Source organism: Serinus canaria, chromosome 2 (genome assembly GCF_022539315.1).
Source record: "Serinus canaria isolate serCan28SL12 chromosome 2, serCan2020, whole genome shotgun sequence".
Classification (NCBI taxonomy): domain Eukaryota; kingdom Metazoa; phylum Chordata; class Aves; order Passeriformes; family Fringillidae; genus Serinus; species Serinus canaria.
Window position 1 is genome coordinate 109,439,816 of NC_066315.1, and position 14,271 is coordinate 109,454,086.

General features: G+C 46.0%; 1 protein-coding gene across 1 annotated transcript in view; it reads left to right on the plus strand.

The window, feature by feature from the left end:
* Nucleotides 1–3,087: 3,087 nt before the first annotated feature.
* Nucleotides 3,088–14,271, plus strand: part of DTNA (dystrobrevin alpha) — a 222,501-nt gene continuing 211,317 nt past the window's right edge. Inside the window, exon 1 of the mRNA XM_050971128.1 lies at nt 3,088–3,199. The gene's annotated coding sequence lies outside the window, so the exon portion shown is untranslated. The remainder of the gene's footprint in view (nt 3,200–14,271) is intronic.

The window sequence follows — 14,271 nt, forward strand, 5'->3', positions numbered from 1 at the left end:
AAAAGCAGAATTTTCACTTTGCAGAGGCTTCCCCTTTTGATTTGGTTTTCATTTTGTTTTCATCAACTTCAAGCAAACCCATAAACGTTTTTTTCTCCTGCAAACTGGACAATTAAGGAAAGCTTCACTTAGAATATGCTGACTTACCATGTACCCTAAACCTTCCTGATGTGGTAGTAGCTCTGTCAGGCAGGTACACTTGTCTGTCTCAAGACTGCTAACCACACTTAGAGCATCATCAACTCCTTACATCTGGTTCCTCTGGCACTTTGACAGGAATCAAAGCATTTTTCTATGGGAATTCTGCCTTCCATGTGATGACAGTTTGCTGAAAAAGCAGCTTGCTAACTGTAGTCTCAATCCCCCTTGAAAACATTTGTTCTCCTGCCATGCCCAGTCCATCCCAGTCAAGTCTGTGACCCGTGGAGTGAGGAGTCCATAGCTCACTCAGCCTTGGAAGGGCATGTTCCAGAGAATGAAAGATTAAGATTTATTGTGGCGAAACTGCCTATAAGTGCAAATAATTTAGCACTATGTTAAAACAGTGATTAATTTAGCCCATAATTTCAAGAAATGAAGCAACACTCCCTGACAAAGCCTCAAAGCTATAATTCATAACAGCTCTCCCAGTTAGCAGCCTAGAGAGCTCTCCTCAGTCCTGTTAATGTCTTCACTGGACTCCCTATTGAGCATCAAGGTCTCCTGGTATATTCTCCTGTGAGCTGCAAACAGAGATTTTAAGGACAGGTTCTCCTGTGGTCTGATCTGTTTTACATGTCACTCTTCCTCTTCAGTAAGGTTACTGACACTTAAACATCCCTGCTGGAACACAAGTCTTCCCTTACCTCATCATTACAGGGACAAAATCCCTGGTTGCAGGCTCATTCATTTCATCCTCTGTGGGGCTGCCCTTCCCCTGTGGGTTTTTTTTTATTGTTATACTGCAATAATAATGATCAGCTTCCATAACTGATACAAACTGCAGAAACAAAGACTTCCCTGCTGGCTTTCCATCACTCACCACATCTCATTCTGAGCTCCCATTTCAACCTCAGTGTCCTCCATGACCTCATACCTCACTTCACCTGTTGTGTCACCTCTTATGCACTCCAACCCTTCCACATTCCCAGCGAGTCTCACCAAGCCAGGGGGTACCAGCAGGTTACTCTCTGTGGTACCAACTATGCCTGAATCACATTTCCATCCTTTTCTCACCTCTCCTTCCCACTGCTCCAGCAGTGTGAGGAGCCAGTACCCAGAAAGTGCTATCAGATTGAGAATCTAGCATTGCCTGTGCTTTTCTCTTTAAGACTTTTTAAATGAGAATTACTATGCTTAACATTAGCATGAAGGAGGGTAGTGTAATGCCCTAGCTATCTAACCAGGCATGCTTGAGCTTCCAGTATGATCAAACCTCTTTTCATTTTCTTGTTTGTTTGGGTTTTTTTTCCAGTCAGAAATGCAGTCACTGCAATTTGATTTCAGATTGGACAAAGCATCAGTCCCAATACAGGAATGATGTAGAAGTATCCCAAAAGCCTTCAGCCTTCCTGCCACCATGTGATTAGGAGCATTTAGACCCTTAAACATTATCCCAGCTCAAGATTTTAAGTATGCAGCTAAAGAGTTGTACACATTGCTGTTTTTGTTAAGTGGATGGGAAAATCCGTGAAAACTGAAGATGAAAAACCCCACCCAACTTCCAAATGCTGTTGCTTTAAAGACTGTGCATTGCAATTCTAATGCAGATAGTTGTGTCTTATTTAAAGGTGATGATGGTTGAAGATGAAAGGAAACCTGAGACTGCTCTCGGAAAGGTGCTGAATTTTCCTCTCAGGTACCTGTGTGTTAAGCCTACATGGTTAATCCCTATGGCTTATCTGGCCAGTTAGGGAAAAATAAGTGGGTCACAGAAACAGGGCGCTGGAGACCATTCGGTTTCCCCAGCAAACCTCCTGCGCACATTTTGAGAACCGCAGGACGAAGCCTTTGCTGCTTGTCACTCCCCGCAGCCGGGCTACCCGATGAGCTCGGAAGGCTCCCGCACACCCACCCACCCGCCAACCTCTGCTCTCAGCAGCGAGCCGCGCTGGAGCCGAGCCTGTGCCCCGCCACCGGCACCTGCAGGACACGGCGGCTCCCGGGGAAGGGCCGCAGCCGCGGCTCGCACGAAGGGCTCTTCCTTCCCCCGATAGTCCCCGGCCGGCTGTGCCGCTCCAAAGTTGCGCTCCGCTCTGCGCCCTGCAGCGGGAAGTGCCGGTCGGGCTGGCGGGGGCTACAGGGGACCCCCGTCCGGGGTTGGGACCCACAACGGGGACTCCCGGGGACCCCCGGCCGGGGTTGGGACGCATGCCAGAGACTCCCGGCGGGGGGGAGGGGGTGCCTTCCCCGGTGCCATCCCCACGACCTGCTGCTGCGGCACGGAGTGATCGGCCCCCATCGCGGGCACGGAGCCCACCCGTGCCCGGGGCAGCGCTGGTTCGGACGCGCGGGTTCGGCGCCGTGAGAGGCTGGCACCGTGCGCATCCCCCTCCTCGCCCGCTCTTGGGGGAGCCGCGGCCGTCGCGCCCACCTCCCCCCGCGGACAAGCCCCGCCCTCCCCTGGAAAAGGGGATGACATCATCCCTCTGCCCCCGCTCGCCCCGCCGCTCCCCCGGCCCGCCCGCCACTCCGACAGGGATGGGGGGGTCCCGCCTGCACCCCCTTGGCGGAGCCGCGTCCTCGGGGGGCCCGGAGAGGGCTCCCGGCCCCGCCGCCCGGCCTCGCCCCTGCCCCACGCCCCACTACGTCATCCCTCCCACCGCCCCCTCTCCGCCGGTGCTGGCGGGGGAGCGTCTCCCGAGGGGAGCGCCGGGGCCGGGCAGCGGCTTCGCGGCGGCTTCAGCTTGCGAAGGGCGCCGGCGCACCATCGTGGCGCCGGCGCGGTGCGGCGGGCGCGGCTGCGCACCGCGGCGGGGCGGGCGCGGCGGGCGGGCGGCGGGGCAGCTCCTGCGCTGACACCTGCAGCATGTGCCAGGAGCTGCAGCGGCAGCGGCCGCCTCTGCCTCTGCGCGGCGCGGCCGCCCCGCTCCGGCGCCGTGCGCGGCGGCGGCGGAGCAGGAGCAACTCCCGCTCCTCCCGGCGCGTCCCTCCTCCTGCCTGGCACCCTGTGCCGGCGGCGGGTGCACGGTGACCTTACGGAGCGTGCATTACCTCACAGGTAAATATCAGCTGATCCGCCCCGGCGGCGGCGGGAGCAGGCGGCGGCGGGAGCGCACGGAGCCTTCCCGAGGTAGCGATCCCGACCGGGGCAGCGGGTGCGAGGTGCTGGGCGGGGGGCGCAGCCGCCTGTTGCCGTGTGCCTGTGCGGGGATGGGGCTCCCCATCGGCACCGTGGTCAGGGGGTGGGGAGCGGCCTCCGGAGGGTGGGCCAGGCGGGGGGGCAGTCCCCCCTTGTCCCCCATCCTCCCGAGGCCGCCCCTCGTGGGGTCGCGCGGCGCTCCCGCCTGTCCCCAGGCGCCACTGAGGCGCTCCCGGCGTGCGAGTGTGCACCGGCATGCGGCACGGCACTCGCTCCCTGTAGCCCACCCAGCCGCTCCGTGCAGCAGGTCCCGGGGTCCCTGGAGACCACCTGGGGTCCCGGTGGGCTGTCCGTGCTCGCCTGCTGTCGCCTCTTGCAGCCGGCTGAGGTAAAAGTGACGAAAGGACGGCGCCCCGCAGCGCAGCAGCGACTGCCTTTACCTGTGCGTTCACCGGCTCCTTGGCAAACTTTGGTGTTGGGCGGTGAAAATCTCGATCGTTGCAGCCAGACTGGCTTGTTCTACACTTCCATGCTAGAGACCAGCTACCACCCAAAGTGAAATACTGCTGGCGACCCCTGAATCGGGTACTTAATCACTGGATCCACTTCCCGGCATAGGTGATTTAGGTAGCACTTTAGTAGTACTTTAAACATGGGTGGGAAGCAGTGTGGTCTGGTAATCCTTGCTAGTTACTGGTGACCCAGATGTTAAAAGGAGAGGTTCACCTTAGGTTCAAGTATATAAGCAGCATCACAAATTTGGTGCTAGTAGGCTTTCAATATATTGTGTTGTGTTTGAAGTTTTGTAACTTGCTGTTCAGTTCTGAATGCTGTACCTCTGTTTCTCCCCTTGTATTTTGGATGTATAACTATTTTAATAATGGGGATAAAGGCACGGATCCTGTGGTTTAACATTAGCTATGAAGCTGTTTCCATAACTTTTACCTGGATACCAGGCTGTGTCTCACACCTGTGATTGCCACATGACCAGACTAATAAAATTATGGCAACCAAAGAGTAGTAAGTGCTAGGTTTTTAAGTCACCCTGGTTTCTGGTTGTCAGAGAGTAAGTGAGCATGAGATACGAGCGAATGCTATGTCTATTTTAAGTTCATGTCTTTATAGTGCTCCTCATAAGAGAATGATCCTACTGACACATTTTTGGGCTTCACCTTCCTGTTGGAGTCAAGGTCCTGCATTTATTCAAAGTCTCTATTCATTGCAGTGGACAATTTTGTGGGTTTTTGTGGATTTGGTTTTTTCTTTTTCAGAAGACAGAGGTAAAACTCAAAGAACTGAATGCCTCAGAATAAATCTTGCCCTCCTGTAGAAAAGCGCACATATAATACCATCTCCTGCCTTGACCTCTCAGTGGGATGTAAGTGTAGTCAGAATAAGATGCTGTCGTCTTGCCGTGATGGTAGTAAATACAAAATTACATATGTGTGCCCTCTGCCATCACAAGCAAGTGGATGGTTTATGTATGTAATGCTCAGTATGTGTGGCTTCCCAGTGGTGTGTAATCATTTCCACAAGCAGTTTTCAGTGTGTTACTGGTTGTGTGCACCAGTGGCCAGCATGGCTGAACTCTACAGGGTCAACCATCATAGATTCAACTCTCTCTGCAAAGTAGCTGAACAGAAACCTGTGGCAGTGATCTCAGCATTCTAGAGTAACCCACTGATTCTGTGACTGAAAAACAGACAAAAAGCACAAGGTACATTATGGTAAACTGCTGGATACCAATCCCTTAAGGTTTAGAGCAAGGTGAAGGATGGATTGTTTTGTTTGGCTTTTGAAGATTTATACCTTTATTAATTATTTTCTTGATTTCCACAGTTGTATGCTGTCAGACTGTAGAGTAGATCGCCTCCTCTTACACATTTTGCCCAGTATAAATCCATTCAGAATTGCCTATAAGGGTCAGCACTGATATAACTTCCATTCCAGGCAAATAATCAGATATAATTGCACTGAAATCAATGAATATATACAGACATGAAGCTGTGAGAAGAAAATGGGCCTCATGGTGTTTTATATTTGTATAGTGGAAAGCCAAAAATAGCTGTCATAAACACAGCGTGTCCTTTTTGAAGAAACAGTCAGTGCCTACCTTAGAGTTGTTCAAAGTTTCATGTGTTTCAGCAGCCTTGGGCTAGAGAAGTGAAAGCAGCAGTCTTACAAGGAGAACTGTTTCAGAGAGACTTTATTTTCTGGTGACTAATCTCCTTCTCCTTAATTCCATGTTGTTAATCTTAGTGCCCATATCGGCGCTATTAACATTTGGAAAGGACTGCTTTCTCAAGGAGGGTTCCATGAGTGTTTTGCCAGGTGTACTAGGGTTAATTCCAATGACTGTATTTTAAACTGCTGCTCTTTACATTAATTATATATTCCTATCTCTAGGCTTAACAGCAAGATGCAAGTGGTATGGAATGTTACATTCCAATTAGTTTTGCAGTGCAAATGGGGATTATAGTTGATGGGTAAGTCTGACATGTACTGCATGACTTGTCATGTTTTTCCTGGAGAGAGGGGAGTCTTGGGTCTGAGTCACCATGGAAGAACATGGAGCCCCGTAGGCATAAAACTGGTGCAGTGGAGTGATGAGTCAGATCTCTTATCTTGAATTTCGGTATTATGTGCTATTCATGCATGGGCTGCCTCACATCCATTGTGCACCTAGGCAAGTAACTAAGAGGCAGAAAACTCACCTAATCAGACCTCTGACTCGCCTTTTCTTTGCAAAGTTGGTCCTACTTCTATGGAAATAAAAGACTGCTGGTTAGGATCATGTAGGAAATCATGGTGTATTAACCTGGGGAGCAAATCAGCTCCGCCAGGCTATACCCCATCATTTCTTACCTTGTTTCATGTAATACATAAGTCCATGTAATACAGACTAATACTCAGATTTTCACTTTTTGTGCTTTAGAGTTCAACCAGCTTTTTCAGACTACTGGAACCAGATAAAGAACAGCAGAGTAAGAGCAGTGTTGCATCTTCATAGACCCCAGTATTTGTTAAGCTAAATGACTTTTCGTGAGCATTGCTGTGGAATGTCAGTATTGTTTCTTTTTCCAGAGGAAACTGATATAACTGCTAAGCTAACAAAAATAATTGATATTTCTTAGAAGTGGTAGCCTCAGAAATATGTTAAACAGCAAAAGTGAAGATTTGCCCACGCAGTTGTTTTTGGAAACAAAACAAAGCCTTACATCAGAGGTGTCTTCACTTAGACACTTACTGTGAACTTCCTTGAATAGCAGTCATTAATAACGCTATCTTCTCAAGCTAGTGGAGCATGAAGGTTCCTTGATTTATAATCATTTGGGAGCAGATGCTTGAAATTCTGTCCACTAACACAAACAGCACAAGAATGACACTTTTGCTGAAAATCGGGGGGAGGCAAGGGGGGAAATTATGTGCGGGACTATCAGAATGACTTGAAGAGTGTAATGCAATGTCTCCCTCTCCAATGTCATTACAAAAGCTACTAGAGGGACTGTGTTTGGAAAAAATTACATGAGGTTTCTGTTTGAAAATCGTAGCAGAACATTATTGATCTGTATATTTTTAATCTCCTGTGTGTAGCCAGCTACCATATTGTGATTGCTGCAGATGTTAGTGCTGGTTTTGGGGTAGGGTGTCTGTGTATGTTCATGGTCTTGCAAAAAAAAGGTTCTGTCTTCTCACATTGCCTTAAATTGGGAAACTGTTACAATGAAGACATATGGAAAACCATATAGGAAAGATGTGCAAATTTAGATCTAAATTGTGCAAATTCCAATTAAAGCGTAAATGCTTCATCTGTTTTTAAGTTAGATGCGTCTGTTGTATTCTTTAGAGGTATAGATATCTAGTGTCACTTGTGGAGAAATCAGCGCAGGGAAGGTTTAGTGGTCTCAGCAACTGAGATAAAATGCCAAGCCATTTGTAAGAACTCAGAACTTTCAGTGGTCTTTGTGTGCTGATGTGGAGATGACCAAATCTGAGACTAATTGCCTCGATGCTCTTCATTTCAGTAGAGCAGGTTTTTGACCTGCTCCTTAAGACAGACAATGTCTGGGGGCATGTGTTTTGGATGGGGCAAAATCCTTCCCTCAATTATGATGACATAAATCCAGTCTCTGTGTATTTTCTCCATCCCACTGAAGAGAGAAGGAGATCACAACTGTTTGATTTACCTATGGCATATCCACAGCTGCTGCTAGGGACTGTAATTGTTTCATGCAGTGCCTGTACTATAAAATGTGTGACGTCATCTCCTCTTGGAAGCACTGTATTTGTACTGATTGTGTGAGAAGCATCACTGACAGTTCACATTCCTGTGCATATGCCACAAGGACCCAGAGGGAAATCCTGAGCCATACCATTTATTGTACAGAGGCTGCTGAATTTTTATAGATATGCTCTCTCTGTATAGGCAGAACAGCCTGTAAAGGGAAAAACAGCGATTTCTGTAATTATTCAAAAGAGATTACAACTTAACAGAATTCCATCCTATAACATACAAAGTACAAAAATAAAGGCTCTTTTCAGTTAAATCTTTCACCAGATTGATGTCAAGAAGCAATGCAATATCTCAAATGATTTGGTCTTTTTTAATCTTCTTAGCTGGAAGAGATGTCAGAAGAGCCATTCAAAGTTGAAGTAGAAGATACATGCGGAATTTCCTCATGTAGTGGTCTGGATGTCTGCTTATTTTGCTTAGGAAGAAATTCAGACTTCAGAAGCATGCTAGGTTTTCTTTTCTCTTGGTGCTGACAAGCTCTGCCTTGGCTTAGTTGTCTAAAGAGGTAACAGCAATTAAAATGTCATGTGACGGAAATGTCTATAAACTGTTTTGTGATGTAATTATCATAATGTAAGATTTTTCTGACCTGCTTAAAATCAACAGGGGAAAGAAACTTGCAGCATTGCGTCTAGCTTTTCAAAAGTTCAGCTGGGACTTCTTCCTGACTGCCGAGTCCTCACACAGTGGGTGTGAGTGGAGGCCCATTTAACTGGTAAAACTCCTCCATAGTGAAGTTTGACCATGTTGGTTTAAATAAAAGCATGATATAATTTTGCCCTTGGGCATTCCTGGGGAGCAGAGGAGCTGCTGGTTTAGTGCCAGAATCTGCTTGTCATACTTACGGGTGAATAGATCCATTGAACAGTGAGACCACATTGAACTGTTCATCTTGGCTCCTGCAGGGAGGCGGAGCTGTGTTTGCATCCCACTTAACACCAGTGAGGGTGGGTAAGCTGATTCCAGCCATGAGGAATAGCCACCTTGAGAGGTTCTAAAGCAGGCTCCTAGTGGCCAAGTTCACAGGTGACAGGAGGAAGAGAAAAGTAGAAGATAAATGCAACATTTCCTGGCATGTTATTATTGTCATTGAGAGATTAAAACCCCAATGCAAACCATGACCCACCTGTGTCTTCAGGCAGTGCAAGTGTAAAAGTAAAGGTCAGCTTTAAACAGAAATGTGAGTGGGATTAGCATGGCCAGGATGATCCTCCTGGAAAGATCTGGGCTGAACTGAAGATCTGATGCATGTAGTTCTGATCTTGACTGCTGTTTCCCAGGCAGCTGCTGTTACTCACCAAGTCTGCACGCGCATGGAAGGAGCTGCCTTTTGCGGGCCATTTGTCTATGCCCTTATGCCTCAAAGCATCGCCCTGTATAGTGGCCATTTACATCTATTGAGTCGTCTCACAATTACCCTGTTGTACTTGATTGGTGCCAAAGTCAAAGTTAAATGATGGCTGGCCTGTGCTCAGCCACAGCAGCATTGTCCGCCATAATCACCTCCACAAAGTAGGGCTGGATCACAGTCTGAAGTACCAGTCAGCTCTCCTCTTTTCTTTCCCCTTTGAAATCTTCTTTGCTTTGGCGTGCGTGCCAATGGTCGTGCTCCCGTGGTGTGCCACACAGACTTGAGTGGCGCTGGGAGGCTTTGGTCCCAGGAGAAAGGAGGGCTCTTGGCTGCCCACCAAAGTCCCTCACCGCCTGACAGTTCCGCTTTAGTGAAACGGACCGACCAACGTCCCGGTGGGCACGGTGCCAGCCTGGCAGATGGGCCTCAATGTGGGCAGCCAGCAGAGCACATACATGTGTGTAGATGTAGATAATTGTATGGATGGGCATACTAAATAGGCATCTCTGCAATTTAGAAGAAGCTGCCGAAGTGAACGGCTGAGTAGCGAAGCAACGAGCCTGAAGAGAGACTTCTTCTGGACAGGGGGCATGTCAGAGTGCTCAGAGGAAGGATCTGTGCTTTCCTTGTTGCTCTCTGCTTGCAGTTCTGCAAATTATGTAATAAACAAAGGAGGCTATTTAGTCTTTTGAATCTAGGCACTCTTGTAAGAACTGGGAATGTGGAAAATGACACTTCACTGCAGTGAATTTCCTTACAAACCACTTGGAGCTTGCTACCATCTCAGTGTCTACCAACACAGTTACTGGTACAGTGTGAGATCAGTGGGAATTTGTGCATGCCATACTTTTTGTTTTGAATTGCGTTGTAAAGTGTGAAATACTATAGTCAACAAGAGTTGTGTGAAAATCACTTGTCAGTACAAAACATACCAAACTTTCTTCTTAGGTGATAGCTTCCAAAATCTTAGTGTAGTTAGCTAGACTCTCTAGCTAAGCCCCTTCCATGGATGGCAGTCAGCTAATACATGCAGGCCATATATCAATTTGATAGTTAAATACATAGAATTCTTTTGAAGACGTTAACATTAGTTGCATCTCTGCAGAAAGGACATAGGAAAGCTAGGTGACTTGAACTTGGGTGCACATAGATTTGGTTGCAGAAGCTCATCTCCCTTGAGCCCATTTCCCTAATTTTATAGATGTGATGCTGGAGAATTACCTGGCCTTGCTGTCTTAGGGCACACAGGTTTCTTGCTTGAAGGTCCAGCTCTCACTAGGAGAGAGTACTTGTGGATTGCAAGATGAAGAGCATCACCTACCCAGCTGGAAATTGCCATGGTCTTCTCTTAAAATTCTGGAAGGTCTGTGGATGCAGTTTTTTTGAGCTGGTAAGGCAAACTTACCAGCTCAAAATTTGGCAAAATCCGTAATGAGCTCTGGATACTCTCAGTATAAAAGTAGAGATTCAGCTTTATCTTTCTAGGATCCTTAAGTTAGATTATCTGGAATCACTGGGATAAGAAAAATCTTTTCTCAAATCCTGGAAATAAATGACATTTGCCAGATCTAATATAATCCCTTTATGCTTAACCCAAAGACATGGCAAGTGCCTGTGTGACTCCCAAATCAGGTACTGCTGATTTCTAAGTGCACACAGTCCCCAGAGAAATTTTGCAAGCCAGTGCATTAAATGCACTGGGGCAGACCTGGGGAGTGTGTTTTGGCTTAAAGAACGGGACCAGGCTTTTGTTGGGGACTGACCTACCTGGTGAGGTGTCCAAAATGAGTGTGAGGAAAGCACTATTCTGAAGAGGGGAAATAATGAGGTAATTTCTTAGGGCATGGATTTTAAAAAGTGATTAAAACTTCTGCAGGTTTCAGAGGCAGATCTTTGCTTCTGTAATGGAAATGATAACACCATTCCTGGTCTGGGTATGATGTCTGACGTGAATACACACTTTTATTAACTTCATATTCTTTTTTTAGGCTTCCAGACATGTTTACCATGTGACTCTGCTCATTTTTTCCCTTCTTAAATATTAACCAGAACAAGCAGTTTAATGGTGGTGTGCTCTAGTTAATGGGAACTACAGAAATTTAAATCCACTGTGTTGAAATTCTGCAAGTTTTGAGTCATTTAATCCCTCTCTCCTTAGCCCACATCTTCCATTTCCCTTTGTGCAGGCTAGTAGGAATACAGCCTTTAAGTCTCAAGAGGTTTTTATCAGTTTCTTATCACTTGCCTTCAGCTGCTTCTGGTGGGACTGTTAGAAAAACACAGGTGTAGTCCTTCAAAGGACTGGGAGAGGACAAAGGGATAGGAAAACAGGATGTAGGAGGAGGAGGAGGTGGGTTGTTAAAAGGGGAAAGTGGGATGGAGAAAAATAGTGTGTGAAAGGAGAAAAAAATGCAAAAGGGAAGGACAGAAGAAAAAAAAGGCCTGAAAACAGAAAAAAAAAAAAAAAAAGAAGGAAGGAGAGGAAAGGGAAAAAAAACCCAACCAGATCATCTGGTGAGAAGGATGTACTGTGTTGATTAAAATTAGTACATGCTCCAGCTAGGTTCCTTTTCTCTTAACGTGACACAGCACGACTGATTTTGCAAAGTCTTGTTTGGCAGAGAGTCTCATTTGACCTTACAGGACTATTTGCAGGAGGAATTCTCTCCAGAGATCCAGTGTGAGCAGTAGCAGGGTCAGTTTGCTGGTTTTTTCAAGCCCACAGACAGGACATTGGAAGCTGAACTGCATCCGACTGTGCTCTGTATAACCTTCTGCAGAGAAAGGTGATACATGCTGTAAACACTGCAATATTAGAGTGACTCAAAAAGTAGTCCCTGTTTCTCTAGACAGATGCAGAAGATTTTAAAGCAGTGTTTGTGACCACTATATTTCTTGAAAGGCACTTTGCTAATTTTTCCTTCATGACTGCTGTTTATCTAGTCATCAAGACTCAAATGATTATGGACAACTGCACGTAACTTTTTTTTGTACAGAAAAGGTACACAATAGCTGTTTTACAAGGTAGTAACTTAAAATGCAGCTACTTAGTGTATTTCTCTGCACTAATCATTTGCCAGTCATCCTTAAGCAGAAGAAGAGGTTTCACCTTCATGTTTTGGTGAGAGGTGTGTTTCATTTGTCCCATTGTAGTGGTCTTCTGTATTTCTACAGGGAATGCTACCTTTCTGATACCTTGGGAGCCCCATATTATCCCTGCTGTTTGCATTTACACATAAGTGTTACCTATCTTCATTTTGAAGACAAACTGTCAGAAAGATAATTATTCTTGCACAATTTGTGGCTTTTTTTTTTCTTTCAGCATATGAAAGCACATAGCAGGGCTTACAAAACTCTCTTGATTTGTTGTAGGCAATCAGACTTTTGATGGTGCACTTGACTATCAGAACAAATTACTTCTTTACCATAAGCTCCCTGCCAAATAATGAATGTAATGTTAGTGGGCTTAGTGAAGCAGTGGGTTATATTACAGTGACTGCAAAGCATGAAAACCTACTGTGTCTTTCTGTCATAAAAAGGCCCTGCCTGTGCTGTAGATCCTGTGAAGAATTTGTAGAGATACTTGAAAGGATAAAACACTGTATAAATTCCTAAAGTTCAAAGAGAAAATACCACTCAGGATAAAAAAAGGAAGCTTAGCCCAGCAGCAGCTTAACCATATATGACAGATCTAGTGCTAAGTCCTGCGCCATCAATGCAAATGCTTCTGGAGTTCACCAAGTAGCCAAATGGAAAGACTAGAAGAAAGGCTTTGAGGATACTGACCTGGGGAGAGGGGCAGAAATAAAAGGCACATGCTTCCCAATAAATGACTCTTATTCTCTGGGCAGGGTGCAAACAGGGAAGGTTTAAGATGTGCACAGCTAGATTGGTATTGCATTTCCTGTGAAAATTGCTTTTGAAGGCTTTAATGTGTTTGTCTGTATTTCTGTGCAAGTATTATGCTATAAATAAAATTGGGAACCATGAAAGTTGGGCATCCTGTTAGAATAAGATAGGGAAAGATCACACAAGGCCTAAACAATGTTTCTGAGTGTTGAGAGTTAATAAAAATCATTAGCTGTGACCTTCTTGGTTGCCATATAATGACATGAACATTTGATCAAATCTGATCACACTTAGGCCAGGAGGGTAGTCAAAAATGCAGTAAGAAGGCTGGTTTAGAGGTCACACTACTTCTAGATACTTCCCTTTGACCTTCAATTGCCTCTATACATGTCCTGGACCCAGCTGTTTCCCTGTCTTGCCAGCTCCACACAGAAACATCCCATAGTACAGTCATGTGAGACATGCTGGCCTCCTTCCTTCCCCCTGCAGCTGCTTCTGTGTGCTCTTGTCCTCTGCCAGCCCAAGGATCCTCCCCTGTCCTGCCAGTGGCACCTGGATTTAAGCTGCTCTGTCTTAACCACTGCTGCACATTGACTGTGGATGGCCTGTGAACATGCAAATCATCTCAGTAATTGTTTGCACTGGTTGTCACACAGAGTGACACTAACCCTGGTGGCTTTGGCAGGTTGCTGTCACTGTATATGTGCAGGGACAGCTTGCATGAGTGTCCAAGGAGAGGAGTGACACAACAGCGTTTTAGCAGCTCTGCAGCTACCAGGTTTCAGACTTTTTACCCAGTGCTCAGTCTTGTTTCAAGTAGTGAAGGTAGGAAGTGATGTTCTACCTGGAAGACCTTAATGTTAAATAAAATGAAATGGACACATTTCATGCTAAGGCAGTCCTAGGAAAGTAGGTGTGAGGTTGTGAGATGAGCATGCTTGTTGCAGGCCATATTTGGCTTTCTGGCCCTTGCTAGTGACCACAGGGGTAGAAATGGTTCATACTGCTTTAGTTTATTCATAGGAAAAGGAAGAAAGATGGAGCTACATCTCTGTTCTGAAGCTAAAGTATAGGCTCAAGGTATTCTTTTTTTTCCCATGGATTTAGGGTTTTTTTAGGAGTCTGCAGCAGTGTATTCTAAGCAGTCACAGGAGCTTTAATGACAGCTGTTTTGCTTGAAAGCCTGTATCTGTCAGTGTCTGTAACATGGTTTGATGTAATCCTTCAGATTTCCTCATGTTTAAAAAAGCTGCAGTCTTCTTTGCCTACCAAAACACATTTAACAGTTGAAATTTTAGCAGTGAATATTTCTAAAACCTGCCATTTTGTACATACTGTGTTTGATGATCCTACTGTTTATGTGTTTTTAATACATCTCTTACCTTAATCTGAATATCCAGTTAAGGACATGGATGAAGAAAAAGAAACAGAAATAAAGTAATACTAGCAGAAACCTCAGTAGTCCCATATGTCTATGCCATTTGCTGCTCAGAAGCA